Genomic DNA, 14,741 nt, shown 5'->3' with positions numbered 1-14,741 from the left:
TAAAAAAAATTTAAATTGTGGTTTATATTCAGTATTGTTCTGGTTAGTTTCAGGTGTATAGCATAGTGGTTAGACAGTCGTGGACTTTACAAAGTGCTCCCCCTGATACGTCCAGGACCCCTCTGGCCCGGTACCCAGTTATCACAGTGTTACTGACTATATTCCCTGTGCTGTACCTTGCATCTCCACCACAACTTGGAACTCCCAATTTGTACTTCTTAAATCCTTCACCTTTTCCACCCGGCCCCTGACCCCCGTCCCTGTCGTCCACCCAATGTCCTAATCTCCTTTTCTTAAAATGCTGGCCGGTGTCCTTTTTGTTTTGTCAATACCATTTAGTCATTGTTTTTCCTAAATGTAACATATAAAGTGGTAAATCTCTGCCAAGTTGAGTCCACAGATTAATGCCGGTCACTAACCAGGGATGTAGTTGGGTGAGACCTCGACTTCTCCCCGGGGGCCTGCAGCCTCTGACTCACAGAGCCCTCTTCCGTCTCTGCTCTCTTCTCTGCTGCTGCACTCAATTTTGGCTTCATGTGCTTTTCCCTTGGGCAAGATTATGGGAGTTGGAATGCCATCTTGGTGTCTGAGAATTTTTCCCAGTCCTGGGAAGCCGGAAACAGAGGCGCACACTCTGAGGATGGGAGGAGGTGGGGCGAAGAGGAGGAAGAGGACAGCTGGGTGAGAGGCTGGAGCCTGGGGCTCAGAGGTATCACTCTAAGGAAAAATTTCATTCACTGGACATCGAGGTCATAGGGATCGCGTAGATTTAAATATATCTTTCTATAAACCTGTGCAGTCCTCTCTCAGTGTCTTTGGGGGATGGGTCACAGGTCTACCCCTCCCTGTGGGCACCAAAGTTCATGGATGTTCAATAAAATGGTGTAGTATTTGCATACGACCTATGTACATCCTCCAGTATACTTTAAATCATCTCTAGATTGTTTGACTCAATTAAAAAAAACATACATAGTTAACTTTAGATGCTGGGTAAGAAGATAAAGAAGATAAATCCCTGACATGTTACTATTGAGGAAGTAACTTCTTACTGTATTAATTTTTTTACATGACCCCACATAGAGTGGCTCAAAACAACACAAGTGCATTATCTCACAGTGCCTTCTTGTAGGTCAGAAGTCCAGGGATGGTGCCGCTGCATTCTGTGCTCGGGATCTCACAGGGCTGGCATCCAAGAGCTTGCTGCGCACAGTTCTCCCTGGGGGCCCTTCCAGCTCACTGGCTGTTGGCAGAGTCATTTTCTTACCATTGTAGGACTGAGATCCCCGTGTCCTTGCTGGGTGTCAGCTGCAGGCCCCTCTCGGCAAGTGTAGATGTCCAGGCTCCTTACCACGAGACCCTCTCCGTCTTTAAGCCAACAATGACATCACATTCTCCCCAGGCTTTGCACGAATCTTGGACCCCCTTCTCTGTGCTCGGCTGGGGAACGGAAGAGCCTCGTGGGCTGTCTGCTTTGCCCCTTTGCCGCCCTTCTCTCTGTCCTCAGCGGTGGCCACTGTGGCCCCGTTTGAAACAGCTCAGATCCAGTCAGCCCTTTACTCAAATCACAACATCCCACCATTCTTTTTTTTAAAATTGATTTTAGAGAGAGGATGAGAGAGAGAGAGAGAGAGAGAGAGAGAGTGAAAACCAGAGAGAGACTTCAATTTGTTGTTCCAGTCATCCACGCATTCATTGGTTGAGTCTTGTATGCGCCTTGACCGGGGATTGAACACGCAACCTTGGCCTGTCAGGATGATGCTCTGAGGATGATAACCAACTGGGTTATCTGGCCAGGGCCTCTGCCATTCTTTTTTCATCTATCCCTCCACTCACTGCTGAGACCCCTCTGATGATTATTAATATTTTTTTAATAATGCTTTTTGGAAATTACTTTTTTTAGAGTAGAAATTATAAATACCTGTAAATATCCATTTATTCCATCTTAGCAAGCGGCATGCACATAATGTATATTGCTCTATAAAAACGCATTTTCTTTTTTTTAAAGACTTTTTTTTATTTATTCACTTTTAGAGAGGGAAGGGAGGGAGGGAGGGAGGGAGGGAGAGGGAGAGAGAGAGAGAAACATCAATGTGCGGTTGCTGGGGGTTATGGCCTGGAACACAAGCATATACCCTGGCTGGGAATGGAACCTGCGACACTTTGGTTCGCAGCCCGCGCTCAATCCACTGAGCTACGCCAGCCAGGGCACTAAAAACGCATTTTCTAGTCAGGGGAGTAAATGTATTCTGACTCACTGAGCTGAAGGCCAAATCATCGACACCATGAAAAAGGGCTTCTCTCACATTTTTTGAGATGATGGATTTACAACCGCAGCCTGTATCATTACCACCCAAGGTTTCAAACATCCAAGCAGCCAGATGTCATCATGTTATGTCCCCTGCTGTCCCTCGTAATGTTCTTTGCTCTGAAGTCCACTTTATCTGGTATTACTATAGCCATTCCTGCTTTTCCTTTAGATAATTTACGTGATTCCTCCCCTCCCCCCACCTTTTTACTTTCAACTCCTGTCATGACGTGTGGGTTTCTTATAGAGAGCGAAGCTGTGTGTTTTAATACCTGCTTTCATTGCTTGCCTGTCCACGGGTAGTGTTTTTTAAAGTTTCATGTTGATTTGTTTATAGTGTTTTGATGATATCACCTTGCATATTTTCCTGAGGGTTGTTCTAGCTATTTCTGTGGACATGTGCAGCTCTCTGCGTATTACCCATGTTGGTGTTTCACTGCAGCCAGTGAGAAGTCAAAACCTTACTTTCCCCTGAGATTTCTTCAGCCTCTTCACCTTTTAAGTATAATGGTCTTGAATATTTCCTCCATACACTTAACACCACATCAGATGGTGTTACAACTTCCGTATTAAACATGTAAGATGACTAAAGAACCCTGTGAAGTGGAGGACAGTCTACTAGGTATCAGGAAGGCATTCTGTTGGTCTTTGCCGTTGGAGGGACCTAGCCTTCCCCTGTTATGATCTCCTTTTGGTGTGAAGCTTAAAAATTTTTTTATGCCATTCTTTGTGGGTAGTTCTGTTAGCAATAAATTATCTTAGCTTCCCTCAATCTTAATGAAGATGCCTTTGTTTCTCCCATCATTCCTGAAGAAGAGCATAGGTGACTGATAGAAAATCCCACCAATGAGATCAATGTCCTGCACTGTGGATGAGCAATTAGCATTATGTGTACAGTCTAGCAGATGTTTTGTTTTCGTGATTGGATGGACCTACTGGTATGCAGAGTAGGAATCAGCATGTGCCATATGCACTGTATATATTTAAGGAAAAGGCACACAGTGACTTTTTCCTCTATTCCTCACTAAAATCCAGTGTTATAGAGAAGATATGTTTTGCTTAGTTACTTATGATTTCGTAATCCGTAACGCGTCCTGGAAAGGGTGTGTAGGGATGCAGTACTCCAGGAATCCCATATGTTTACAGCAAGAATGGGTGTTGCCTTGTTAACAAAGGAGACTAACTTCAGTTTCTATTCCTCACCTAATTTTTATCCTCTCTGTAACCTGCCTTTGTGACAAAATGTAACACATTTCTGAGTAGATGATCTCAATAGCAAAGATGTCAGATTGCCCGTAAATGACTTCATGAAGCTGATGATATCACAATAAAAACCACAACAGAAGCTTCTAAACTTGACCATGTGAATCTACATTGGGAGGGATAGATCATCCAGAGAGATTTGAAAATAAGGAAGAACGAAAATAAGGAACACAGACTGAACTATGAGACATTAAAAAGTACCATGAAAACAAGTAGAGGTGCTGGTGTACGGAGCTCAGGAGAAGACTTAGGAACAGACCCAAACACCCACAGACATCCCTTAGAGATATTTATTGTTCTCCCCACCGCAGTAAAGCGAGTATGGCAATAACGTGAGTCACAGAAATGTCCTTGGTTTCCGAGTGCACATAAAAGTTATGCTTACGCTGTACTGTCCTCTATCAAGTGTACAAAAGCATTATGTCTAAAAAACAAGGTATATACTTTAATTAAAAATGACTTTATTGCTAAAAATGCTAACCATCACCTGAGCCTTCAGGATGCTGACATCTTTCTGCTGGTGGAGGGTGTCACCTTGATGCTGATGGAAACAACATTTGCAAAGAGCAATAAGGCCCAGCACTGTATGAGGAGGCATGCCTGTATGAGAACACAGGTGGCAGTTCCAACCAACGGAGGCTGTTGAGACAACTGATTTCCCAACCATTGGGTGGGAAATAGATTTGAATTCCTACTGCACTCCATCTGTAAATAATTAAAATGTTCTAGAAGAATTAAAGATGTACAGGCAGAAAAAATGAAGTCAGGGAAGCAACAGGAGAAAATAACACCAAATGTTTACTTAGTCTTGGAATGTTGAAGACTTTGCTAAGCCTAACGCTCAGTGTGGAGCTCATGAAGGAAAATGTTCTGAGTGTGGCTTACAGTGCTTGTGCTTCATTATTTTGGGATGAAATCTAAGTGTGTCTTTTCTGGTCCCTTCTTGGCAAAATTGTATGGTGGCTATTGTTCCGGGGGTATGGGAAGAGGAGTCCAGCTGGATCGGAGTAGAACATTCAGAACTTCCTCAACTGTGGGAGGACTGAATTCTGAAGTTTTTAGCAGCATGAAGAAATTATTACTATATTAGGAAACAGAAAGCTCTTTCCAGAAGCAACTAGTCATGCACATGGAATACATACCATAATTAGTAAAAATAAATGCAAAACTTAAATGTATTAAGAATGTAGTGTGGAATGAAGACAACATTGGTTTTATGTGTTGTCTTGTGAACCCCCATGTTCACCCTCCTTTTATGAGCTTCCCATAAAGATATCCATAAAAGGGTGAGATTTTGCCCTGGCTGGTGTGGCTCAGTGGATTGAGTGCTGGCCTGTGAACCAAAGGATCGCTGGTTCGATTCCCAGTTAGGGCACATGCCTGGGTTGTGGGCCAGGTCCTGAGTGGGGGGCACCAACAGGCAACCACACACTGATGTTTCTCTCCTTCTCTTTCTCTCTCCCTTTCCCTCTCCCCAAAAATAAATAAATAAAATCTTTTAAAAAAGGGGTGAGATTTTAAAACTCCCTGCATATACTTTGGTAGTCTCACCAACTAAGGACAACCTTTTGCCAACTAAACACGAAAACCAATTTATTGAAGAGCATTCTTTAAAGGAAGTATGATGTAACAGAAGGTGCATGGCGTGGTTTTGGAGTCAAAATTTGCTTCACCACTTCCTGTGTGACTTCGGGCAAATTGGTTGCTCTGAGTTTTCACATCCATCGCTGTGAAATAGGGAACATACTCTGTGCCCTCAAGGTCTATGATAAAGAAAAGAGAGTGTATCTAAAGTTCTCCTTGTGGTGCCTTGAAACCCAGGATTCATGTATAGTAGCTGTTATTCATCCAGGGGCTGATTAGCATTCATCTAAGCCAAGTGGAAGTCTCATTCATTCAACAAATATTTACTGAGTACCCAGCTCTTGGGCTGAGGATAAGCACTCTAGAGGCTAAGTCATTCCCTTTTAGGAGCTCCCATGGCCCGGGAGGGAGGCAGACAGATACACGGAGAGCACAATGCAGAAGAGCTGTGAGAAACGGCACCGCCCTTCCAGTGGCTACCACTCTGGCTGCAGAAACCAGGAATGCACAGAAGCTGCAAGGCAGTGCTGTAGCCCAGAATGTCAAGTGCTAAGTTCTGTGACACAAATGGCTGCCAGGGGGTTTTGAGGAGATGGAGACTGTGATATTGTGATTCATAGCAAGAACTATATAGTTGACCTTCGCCCCTTGGAATTTCCTAGGTGACAAGAGAGTGGCAGAAGTTTCTTTTGTTATGTTACAGAGGCAACTTCTGGTCTGCACCTAAAGATGAGGTCTGGTTGCCGGGAGGACCCCACGATGCCCAAGGACGGAAAGGGGCTGGACATGGAATCAGTTGCCAATGGCCAATGATTTCATCAATCATGCTTCTGGGATGAAGCTTCCATGTAAACCTAAAAGGACAGGGTTGGGAGAACTTCCTGGATGGTGAACACAATGGAGATTTGGGGACAGTGGGACCGATGGACAGGCCATGGAAACTCGGACCCCCTTCCCATGTACCTTACCCTGTCTATCTCTCCCATCTGGTTGTTCCTGAGCTATATCCTTTTCCTGATAAACTGGTTGTTTAGTAAATAAAATGCTTTTCCACATTCCAGGAGCTGCTCCAGCAAGTTTATCAAACCAAGGAGTGGGTAGTTGGAACCTCCAATCTCTCGCTGGTCGGTCAGCAGCACAGGGGACAACCTGGACATTCGACAGTTGCCTGAAGTTGGCAGAGGGAGGGAGCATTCCTGTGGGACTGAGCCCTTCACCTGTGGAACCACAAGCATGTCCCAGGACACAGCGTCAGAAATGAGTTGAATTGCAGGACACCCGGCTGGTGTCCAAGAATGGCTGGGTGCAGGGAAACACCCCATGCATGCACACTGGAATTCCAGCACTTTGAGAGATGGAGAAGGAAGTCTGTGGTCCATGTGGGCTGTCCTTTGGAGAGCGGAAAGGATTTGGATAGACAGAATGGGCCGTCATTCAGGTAGGAAGAAGGAGATATAAGCACAGGCTTGTGTGTGGGAGTGAGGGCTGATGGGACTGAAAAAGTAACTTCTATCTAAAGGCTCCTGCCCACTTACATAGCTTCTGATACAGCATAGTTCACACAAAACCCCCTCTTCTGTTTCAGATCCTGAAAGGTAGCCTGTCCGGGTGTCCCCTATATCCCTTTCTTGGGCTACTTCCTATTGATTCTATAGATCTCAGCGACCTGCCCTTCTTGCCAGACCAGCATGTATAACCTAGGGGGTTATACGTTCATGAGTAGTTTTAAGGACGCTCAACTTCCAAATATATTCTTTCTTACAATTATCCTGTGACCTTCCACCACCTGGCTATGGGAAGATTCTGTATACCTTTCTCAGCCTCTTTTCACAACTGATCGCTTCCTCTTTTACAAAAGAAAGTCCCACCTGTCAGGTGTGCCGAATTTCACCGTCCTACATTACTCTAGGTGGGGTGTGTGTGTGTAAAAACTTCTGGGGGCTCTAAACAAAGAGACCATTTAGAATATTGGTGCCAGAGAAGTCACCTTTGGTCAAGGCACCATTAAGTTTTGATTACTTAATTATGACCTCCTCTGTTTTACATATATTCCCATTAAAGGCAAAGCATGCCGTAGAAATGAGGCCTTTTGCCTTGTGGTGTGATGTTCTGAACTTGAATCCACTGTAGAGCCAGGCAATGGAATAATGACCATTGTTCCTCAACAACTTGTCCCTCCTTTGTCCCTAATTAATGTCACTGAATACAGTTGCCCTGGGGGACCCCGCGGGGAGGTCATATGTGGACAGCAGAATTTTGGGAGGCACTAGGGAGGTCAGCCTTACTGCGTTCAGCAAAACCTAGGGTGAGTTTCAGTACCTCCTTTTCCTTTCTCTTTCTCAGAATTACAGTTCGTCAGGTTCCTGGTTGGTACAGAGATGAGTGTTAATATATATATATTTTTTTAATTAAAAACTAATGTCAGAAAGTAGTCTGATGTAGTCAGAAAGTAGGTCTGATTTGAGTGATGGGCTTGACCTGCTTTGGGCATTCGCTCCCACGGCAGATGTTTTGCATCCATAGCTTCTGCTCAACCTGCAGCCTCAAGGTTTGGTGGAAAGTATGTTTCCATGTAGAATTAACTTAAATATTTATGTGACATTAAATGTTGATAACGAAATACAGCACAAACCCTTTTTATCGTTGCACGTCTGTCAAGGTTCTCCAGAGAAACAGAACCAATATAAGAACACGTGCCAAAGGAGATTTCTAACGAGGAAGTGGCTCGGGGAAGACCGGAGGCCGAGAAGTCCCCGCAACCTGGCCCCTGCAGGCTGGAGATGCAGGAGAGCGGGTGTCCCCAGGCAAGCTAGATGGCCTGAGAACCGGCACAGCCGATGACGTGAATCCACCATCTTGGGGCAGATGATGAGGTGAGATGTCCTAGTTCAAACAGTGAGGGAGGGAGGAAGGGCCTTTTGTTGGATTGGAGGTCTGCAAGAATGAGTGAGGGATGCCCAGCCAAGCTGGGGAGGGTGATTTGCTTTTACTAAGTCCCCCCCATTCAAATGCTAATGTCATCCTAACACCTCCTGGTTACAACCAGGAATAATGTTCCATCTGGGCGCCCTGGGGCCAGTGATTTTCATACATACACTCGGCCATCCCACAGGGGCTGCAGGATGGCCCAGGTGTGCCCTTCACGGCCCAGGTACCGAGTTCCCTGGCTGTGCCTGCAGGTGGCTGCTCACAGCCCTGCTCCCAGGACAGGGACTCCTCACAGTTCCTCCGGGACTTGCTCTGTAATGCCACAGGCTCCCTGGGGTCGGCCTGCACTGGGTGACTGGTCCACGCCAGCGTCCGCACATGCCACCCCTGGCCTCCATTGGCACGACTGGGAAGGGCCCGCCCAGCTCTCAAGCCGAGGAAGCCCCTCTCCATGAAAGAGTAAAGCTTCTACTAGTGATCATTGGTTAAGGCTCAAGGGTGTCAAACTCATTTTCACTGGTGGCCACACCAGCCTCAAGGTCGCCTTCAAAGGACCGAATGTAACGTTAGGACTGTATCCATGTAACTGCTCCTTAACAGTTAGTTAGTCGAGAGCTCGGCAGTGCAGCCACGTAGAAACACGGTGCCCGGCCGGATAAAGCAAGGTGGAGGCCCGGATTCAGCCCGAGGGCCTCGTGTTTGCCACCTGTGGATTAAACATTAGGAGAAGCCTTTTTGCTTTTTGGTTTACTTCCCAGAAATTGAAAAAGTGAGTAACTGTAATTGCTGGGCAACAAATTCTTCAGTGAGTTAGGTGGTTTCCAAGTCTTGGCTTTCAACAAAATTACAACAGGATCAAATTGAGTTGTCAGGTGATGCACATTAAATACAATTGTTGATGTTCACTTATTATCTGATTTTAGATGTAAATCAGAAAAAGTCTGAAGAATTGAGTAAATTGCTACGGGAAATGTCCTCCAATTCTCATAGATTTATATGAATAAGGTTTCTCAGGGTGGGGCGTAAAAACTAAAATAGGAATAAAGGAGATGTTCTCTTTCCAGCAGAAAGTATTACTTGTGCAAGGATTTGCACACTGTGTTTTTCAAAGCTTCATTCACCTTGTTAAAAAAATACACTTCCAATAAAATTTGGTTTCTACATATTATTTGATCAATTGTATACTATTAATTTTAATTATAACTTAATCCAGAGGGAATTTTCAAGAATTACAACCTTATAGTTACCAGAAATAAAATAAGTAGCAAGTGCAACTACTATCTATATTTTATTGGCAGGAAATGTGGTAGGGTAAGAATGAAAAGTGTTTCAAAAATAAATAGATTTGGATAAAATTCTGTGGGGAAGTGGGACGAAAATATGATTTCAAGGAACAAAGGGATGATGTAACTTTTCTGACCACGGAGGAAGCACTAACTCATGTATTTTAAGCGTTGGAGGCTGGTGAGTAGCACATTTCTTCTCTGCCCGTTGTGTATTGTGCAAACATGAAAGAGTTATGGTGTTTTTTAAAAATGTTAATATTGTCCACATAAGAAATGTCCAAACCTGTAAGAATTTTTTTGGAGTTTATTTGAGCCAAACTGATACTAGTTGCTGGGAAGCAAAACCTCAACAGACTGAGAAGATGCTCCAGAAAACGGCAGTCTTGCATCTTAATTCATTTGTTACAACCGCAAGAGACGACACAAGCGGCTTACACGAAATCCACTGGTGACGGAGCAGGGAGGCGTGAGAAAGTAAAGGGTGGGGGAACCTCGGGGGCTGGATAAAACGGAAAATGATTCACACTTCTTTGACACAGGGGAGTACAGGGTAGTTAATAGCCAACAGTGACCATAACAACTAGCAGTGCGGGGGATGCGTGCCCCCCCCCCGCCCCCCGGTGGTGTCCGTACTTTGAGGGGTCTGGGAAAAGGAAATCTCATATTTCCAAGGTGTGTTATGGTAGATGCAGAAAGACGACAGACAGGCTCGGTCAGGATGAAGATGGACTGTGAGCAGGGAGGATTCTAGCCTAGAACCTGTCTGCCTGCCCGCCACGACCTGCTTTTAGTTAGAAAGTTTTACTCTTCAGACCGTCCTGTGTGGTTACTTCAGGTCTCCGAGTGTGCAAGGCCACCCCCCCCGGGCCTCTCCCAAATTCGTCAGGGTCCGTGTATGGCCCCTTTTCTTCCACAGTATTTATAACATAGTCGGAGAGTATATAATGTCCAGCTATGTTATAAATACTTATGTCATAACTATGTTATGAACACTCATAACTATGTGATGATAAGTACTTATAGTAGGGATTACATAAATTCCAACATGAAAAAAAATTTTAGACAGCAACTCATATGTGTGAGAAGAGAACAACATTTTTGAAACTTCTTTTAGAGGGTATGTAAGAAAAAAAAAAGGTAGTGACTGCCCTAGACTGCTCCTGCCACACGCTTCCCTAGGAAACACAATGCTCTCGGTCGCATTTTATCGTGATTGGATATTGGTTGGTTTCGCCCAGTGGGTTCTGAGGTCCAAGGGCAGGAACTCCTGCTCATTTACTGCGTCTCAGAGCCTTCTGAACAGCCCACTAACAGAGCAGGTCAGTAATCTGTATCCTCAAGCATCAAAATGTTACTGAGAGCCGAAGGCTGAAACAGTGGACGTGCCCAGCAGGAGGGGAGTGGTTACGTAAATTACGGTGCGGTGCGTCCTCCTGTTGGAATACTACGGATGTGCTAAACAGGTCCTGTTAGGAAAGAACACTTCGTATCAAGGAGGCGGGTCAGACTGCCGATCTGGATTCGGGTTTGCTCTGCCACGGACTTGCCCTGGATGGAATAAAATGTGTATAATCCCGTGTTTTTGGAGCAAGCTCTTTCACTTGGAAAATGTATGCCCAGATAAGAAGTAATGTGGCCGGCCTTTTGCTCCACTTCCCGGGAGGTAGCCTTTAACCCCTCGGGATGAAGAATTTGGCTGGGGTTTGTTCTTGGCTCCTGGAAGTACCTCTAAGTCCTTTGAGGTTCTGAATGAATTCGGGTGTTGTTATTTATGAGGGGTCCCAAGGGACTGCTAAGGAAATGACTCAGGATGGGAAGCTCTCATATCATAAAGAGCAACCATAAGATCCAAAGGTTAGGGCTTTGAGTCACCGTGATATCATCCTGATATCCTGGGGGCGGAAGGTTGGGGCTGGAGACTCTCCTCCCGCCCCCGCCTCCCCGAATACATGGGCAGTGATTTGGTCAATCCGGCCTCTGTAAGGAAACCCCACTAAAAAGCTTTGCCTTTGCGGTTGGCGATGCTCCATGTGTTGTCTCTCAGGATGCGCCGGGAGGGGAATGGGACAACGGATGTCCGAGGTGTATCCACTCTCCAGCCCTACCTCATAGGGTACTTTGCAGGTATGCAGCTGGTTTTCCCTTCAGCAAGACTGCACACTGGCCCATTCCATTGATGGCGTTATGCTGACTGGACCACGTAAACAGGAAATACCAACTACTCTACGCTTATTGGTCAGACATGTGGATGTCAGTGGACGGAAAATCAAACTGATACAAGCTCACGGCCCTTCGACCTCAGTGAACACTGGAGGGGTGCAGTCGTGTGGGGCACGTCAAGATACCCCCTTAAGGCCTGAGTGTTGTTGCCTCTGGCCTGTCCTACAGCCAGAAAGAGCCACAATGCCGTGTGGGCCTCTTTGGGTTTTGCGGGCCATGCAATCCTCATTTGGGGGTGCTACTCTGACCCATTACTGAATGACCTGAAAGGCGTCTAGATTTGAGAGAAGCCCAGAATAAGAGAAGGTTCTGCAACAGCTCCAGGCTGCGGTGGAAGCCCCTTTTATCCACCCTTGGGGCCACAGGACCCAGAGGATCCCATGGTGCTCAAGTGTCAGAGCAGGTAGGGATCCCGTCTGGGGACTTCGGCAGTCCCTTCTAACTGTCAGTAAACCCCAGCGTAGGCCCTTAGGATTCTGGAACACTGTTCTGCCACTCTTACTCTTGGCCTGCTCCTGGGCCTTAGTAGAGACCGAATGTTTAACCATGGAGATACCATGTGACTTAAGCTGCCCATCACGAACTGGGTGTTATATGACTGGCCAAGCCAAGAAGTTGGGCGTGCATAGTAGTGCTGAGTCATCGAATGGGAGGGGCATCTCTGTGACTGGGCCCTGAAGGCACGAGTAAGTTACAGGAGGAAGTAGCCCGAATGCCCATGGTCCCCACTCCTGCCACACTGCCTTCCGTCTCCCAGCCTGCACCAGTGGCCTCATGGGGAGTTCCCAATGATCAGATGACAGAGAAGAGGCCATTGGTCACTACCCAGGAGGCAGTAAAATCCCAAACACAGGGGCGAAGAGCTTGTAATTCAGCCCACTGAGCTGACCCATGTTTACCTTCTCCAACCAGAGTGGTGGACAGCCAAGCAGAATGTTGTCCATTTCCCCTGGAACTGCCGTCTACAAACCAAAGGCTGCTTGTTGGTCAGTCGGTAGCTGTTGACAGGGTGCTGTCCAAGTGGCCATTAGGGGGCTGGGGCTTCAAGTCACAGTGATATTAGTGGGCCAGGGGGGTAGGGCGGGGCTGGAAATGGAGTTCAACCCATAATTCCAGCAATGATGCCTGTGTAATGAAATCCCAACGAAACTCTGGATGGCGAAGCTTGGGTGCGTTTCCCAAGCTGATGGTGTTCTCTGTGTTGTCACTCATGATGTGGGAGGAGGGCCAGGCACTGTGACTTCGAGGGAAGAAGGTGATGAATGTCAGAGTTTGGAACCCTCCCAGACCCCCTGCTTCTCTCCCTTTGGCTGGCGCCGATTTGTATCCTTTTGCTATAGTAATCCTGTAATTATAAGTACAGTGGTGTTCTGAGGTGTGTGAATGGTTGTGGTGAATTATCGAACCGGCGGGTGGTGGCAGTCCCCAGAGTTGTACGCCGCAGTCGGAAGTGAGGGCGGCCAGGGGACCCCTGCACTTGGGGTGGGCGCCTGAAATGAGGGCAGCCTTGCGAAAGGCTGTGCCTTCCCCTATGAAGTCTGGCCCAGTGCCGGGTAGTCGGTGTCCAAAGTCACTGAGACTAAGACAGTGGTTTATGGCAATTTTGCTCAGGCTCTGGTAAATGTTTTATTAAATGTTCTATGTTTGTATTCATCTCCAGTCTCCACAGGTGAATTGATGGACAATCAACCACTTATCTCTCTACTATTTAAACCATGAAGTTCAGCCTCAATTCCTTTACCTTCTCAAGATCTATCCTCTCATCCCAAGTTCTTCTCTCTCTCGGTCTCTCTCGCTCTCTGTGCCTCCTACCATTCCTCTCTCTCCCCCACTCTTCCTCCCTTGAAATGACACACAGGTAAAAAGAATGAGGCTTAAACCTCAACAAAGCTGGGGACTGAAAAAAAAAAAGGTGGGGAGAAGGAGCCTTGAGCTCCCCCTAGAGGTTAACAAGAGCGTTCCCATAAATTAAGTTTTCTATGACAAACTGATTTTGGCCTTCTTAGATAATGAGATAATTTCTGAGATAATTCACGACTTTGAGGAGCACTACAGTAATTAATCAGTTGAAAACAGGGCATAAATAAAGCACGAGATCGGCAGAGGCCGTGAGGACGAGCTGGTGGTGTACAGCCGTTCTTTCTGAGCCTTGTGGCAAACATCCTGCCGCAGACCTGAGTGTCCAGGTCAGACCAGGACCCCGTGGGCTGCCTGAAGAGAAGAGAACGAGTAGTCTTAGCACCTTTCCCAAGCTGCCCCTCAGCCCAATTTATGTGACTTTCTGGAGGGGGGACTTAGGCATTAGTATTTTTTAAAAAAATCGGAGCTTCAAATCCCTGATCAGATTTGTATGACTTATGTCAGCAGATCCATTATTAAGCTGTTAGAACCTTAGGGCTGCATCCCTCCGACACAATTATCAACCATGGGGCTGGCCATCTTTTAAGATAGAATTTCAGGGAAAATTCCATTTCTTCCTGCTCTTCCTCCTTCCCTTGCCTCCCTCCCCATGGTCTTGTTCTGTAATGAGAGCTCAGGGCAAGAAATATCACGAAAGGGGATGAAGCTGACCTTTGGCAGAGATACCTCTATAGAGAAAAAAAATATTTGACCATGGTAGCCAATGGAAACCTGCCTAAAACTCAGGAATCACACAATGCTAGGACGCTTGCCTGATTTTCTGATCCTAATTCTCTACCTTTTGGAAAGGACTTCAGTAAAGGACAGGTTCCTATGTTTCTTTTTGGGAAAATCAGGCTGCCATAGGCAGTAGACTCAGCTGCTACGTAACCCAGCAAACAGAGGCCTATTCGCCTGGTGCCTTGGTGAATGACCCAACAATTAGCATAGGAAGAAATGGGCTTTTATTACGATATTCTAACCTTGGGGGTGCTGAGCACTTATTCTTGGAACCCTGTTCTTCCCCGAGACCTAGCACGTCCCTTGTGAACCCTGTTCTTCCCCGGAACCTAGCACTTCTGTTGCTCCTGGAAAGGCTAAAAGCCAAAGCCAAGCCCAAAAAAGTTCCCCATCTCTTTATCTGAATTTAAGCCAGCTGTGCAAACAGTCTCGCAGCAGCGCTCTCCTTCAGGATCTGGGGCACATTGTCCGCCGCCTCTGTGTTATAGTCCCGGAACACATGTGCCGTGTTGCCC

At 46.3% G+C, this 14,741-nt stretch overlaps 1 protein-coding gene across 1 annotated transcript in view; it reads left to right on the top strand.

The window, feature by feature from the left end:
- The first annotated feature begins 6,316 nt into the window (after window positions 1–6,316).
- TNFSF4 (TNF superfamily member 4) overlaps window positions 6,317–14,741 on the top strand; it is a 60,509-nt gene continuing 52,084 nt past the window's right edge. Inside the window, exons 1-2 of the transcript XR_006785634.1 lie at window positions 6,317–6,590; window positions 7,812–8,025. The gene's annotated coding sequence lies outside the window, so the exon portion shown is untranslated. The remainder of the gene's footprint in view (window positions 6,591–7,811; window positions 8,026–14,741) is intronic.

The sequence above is a fragment of the Phyllostomus hastatus genome, unplaced genomic scaffold (genome assembly GCF_019186645.2).
Source record: "Phyllostomus hastatus isolate PE091 unplaced genomic scaffold, TTU_PhHast_1.1 phas_contig_283, whole genome shotgun sequence".
Classification (NCBI taxonomy): domain Eukaryota; kingdom Metazoa; phylum Chordata; class Mammalia; order Chiroptera; family Phyllostomidae; genus Phyllostomus; species Phyllostomus hastatus.
This window is presented reverse-complemented; position numbering and strand designations above follow the sequence as displayed.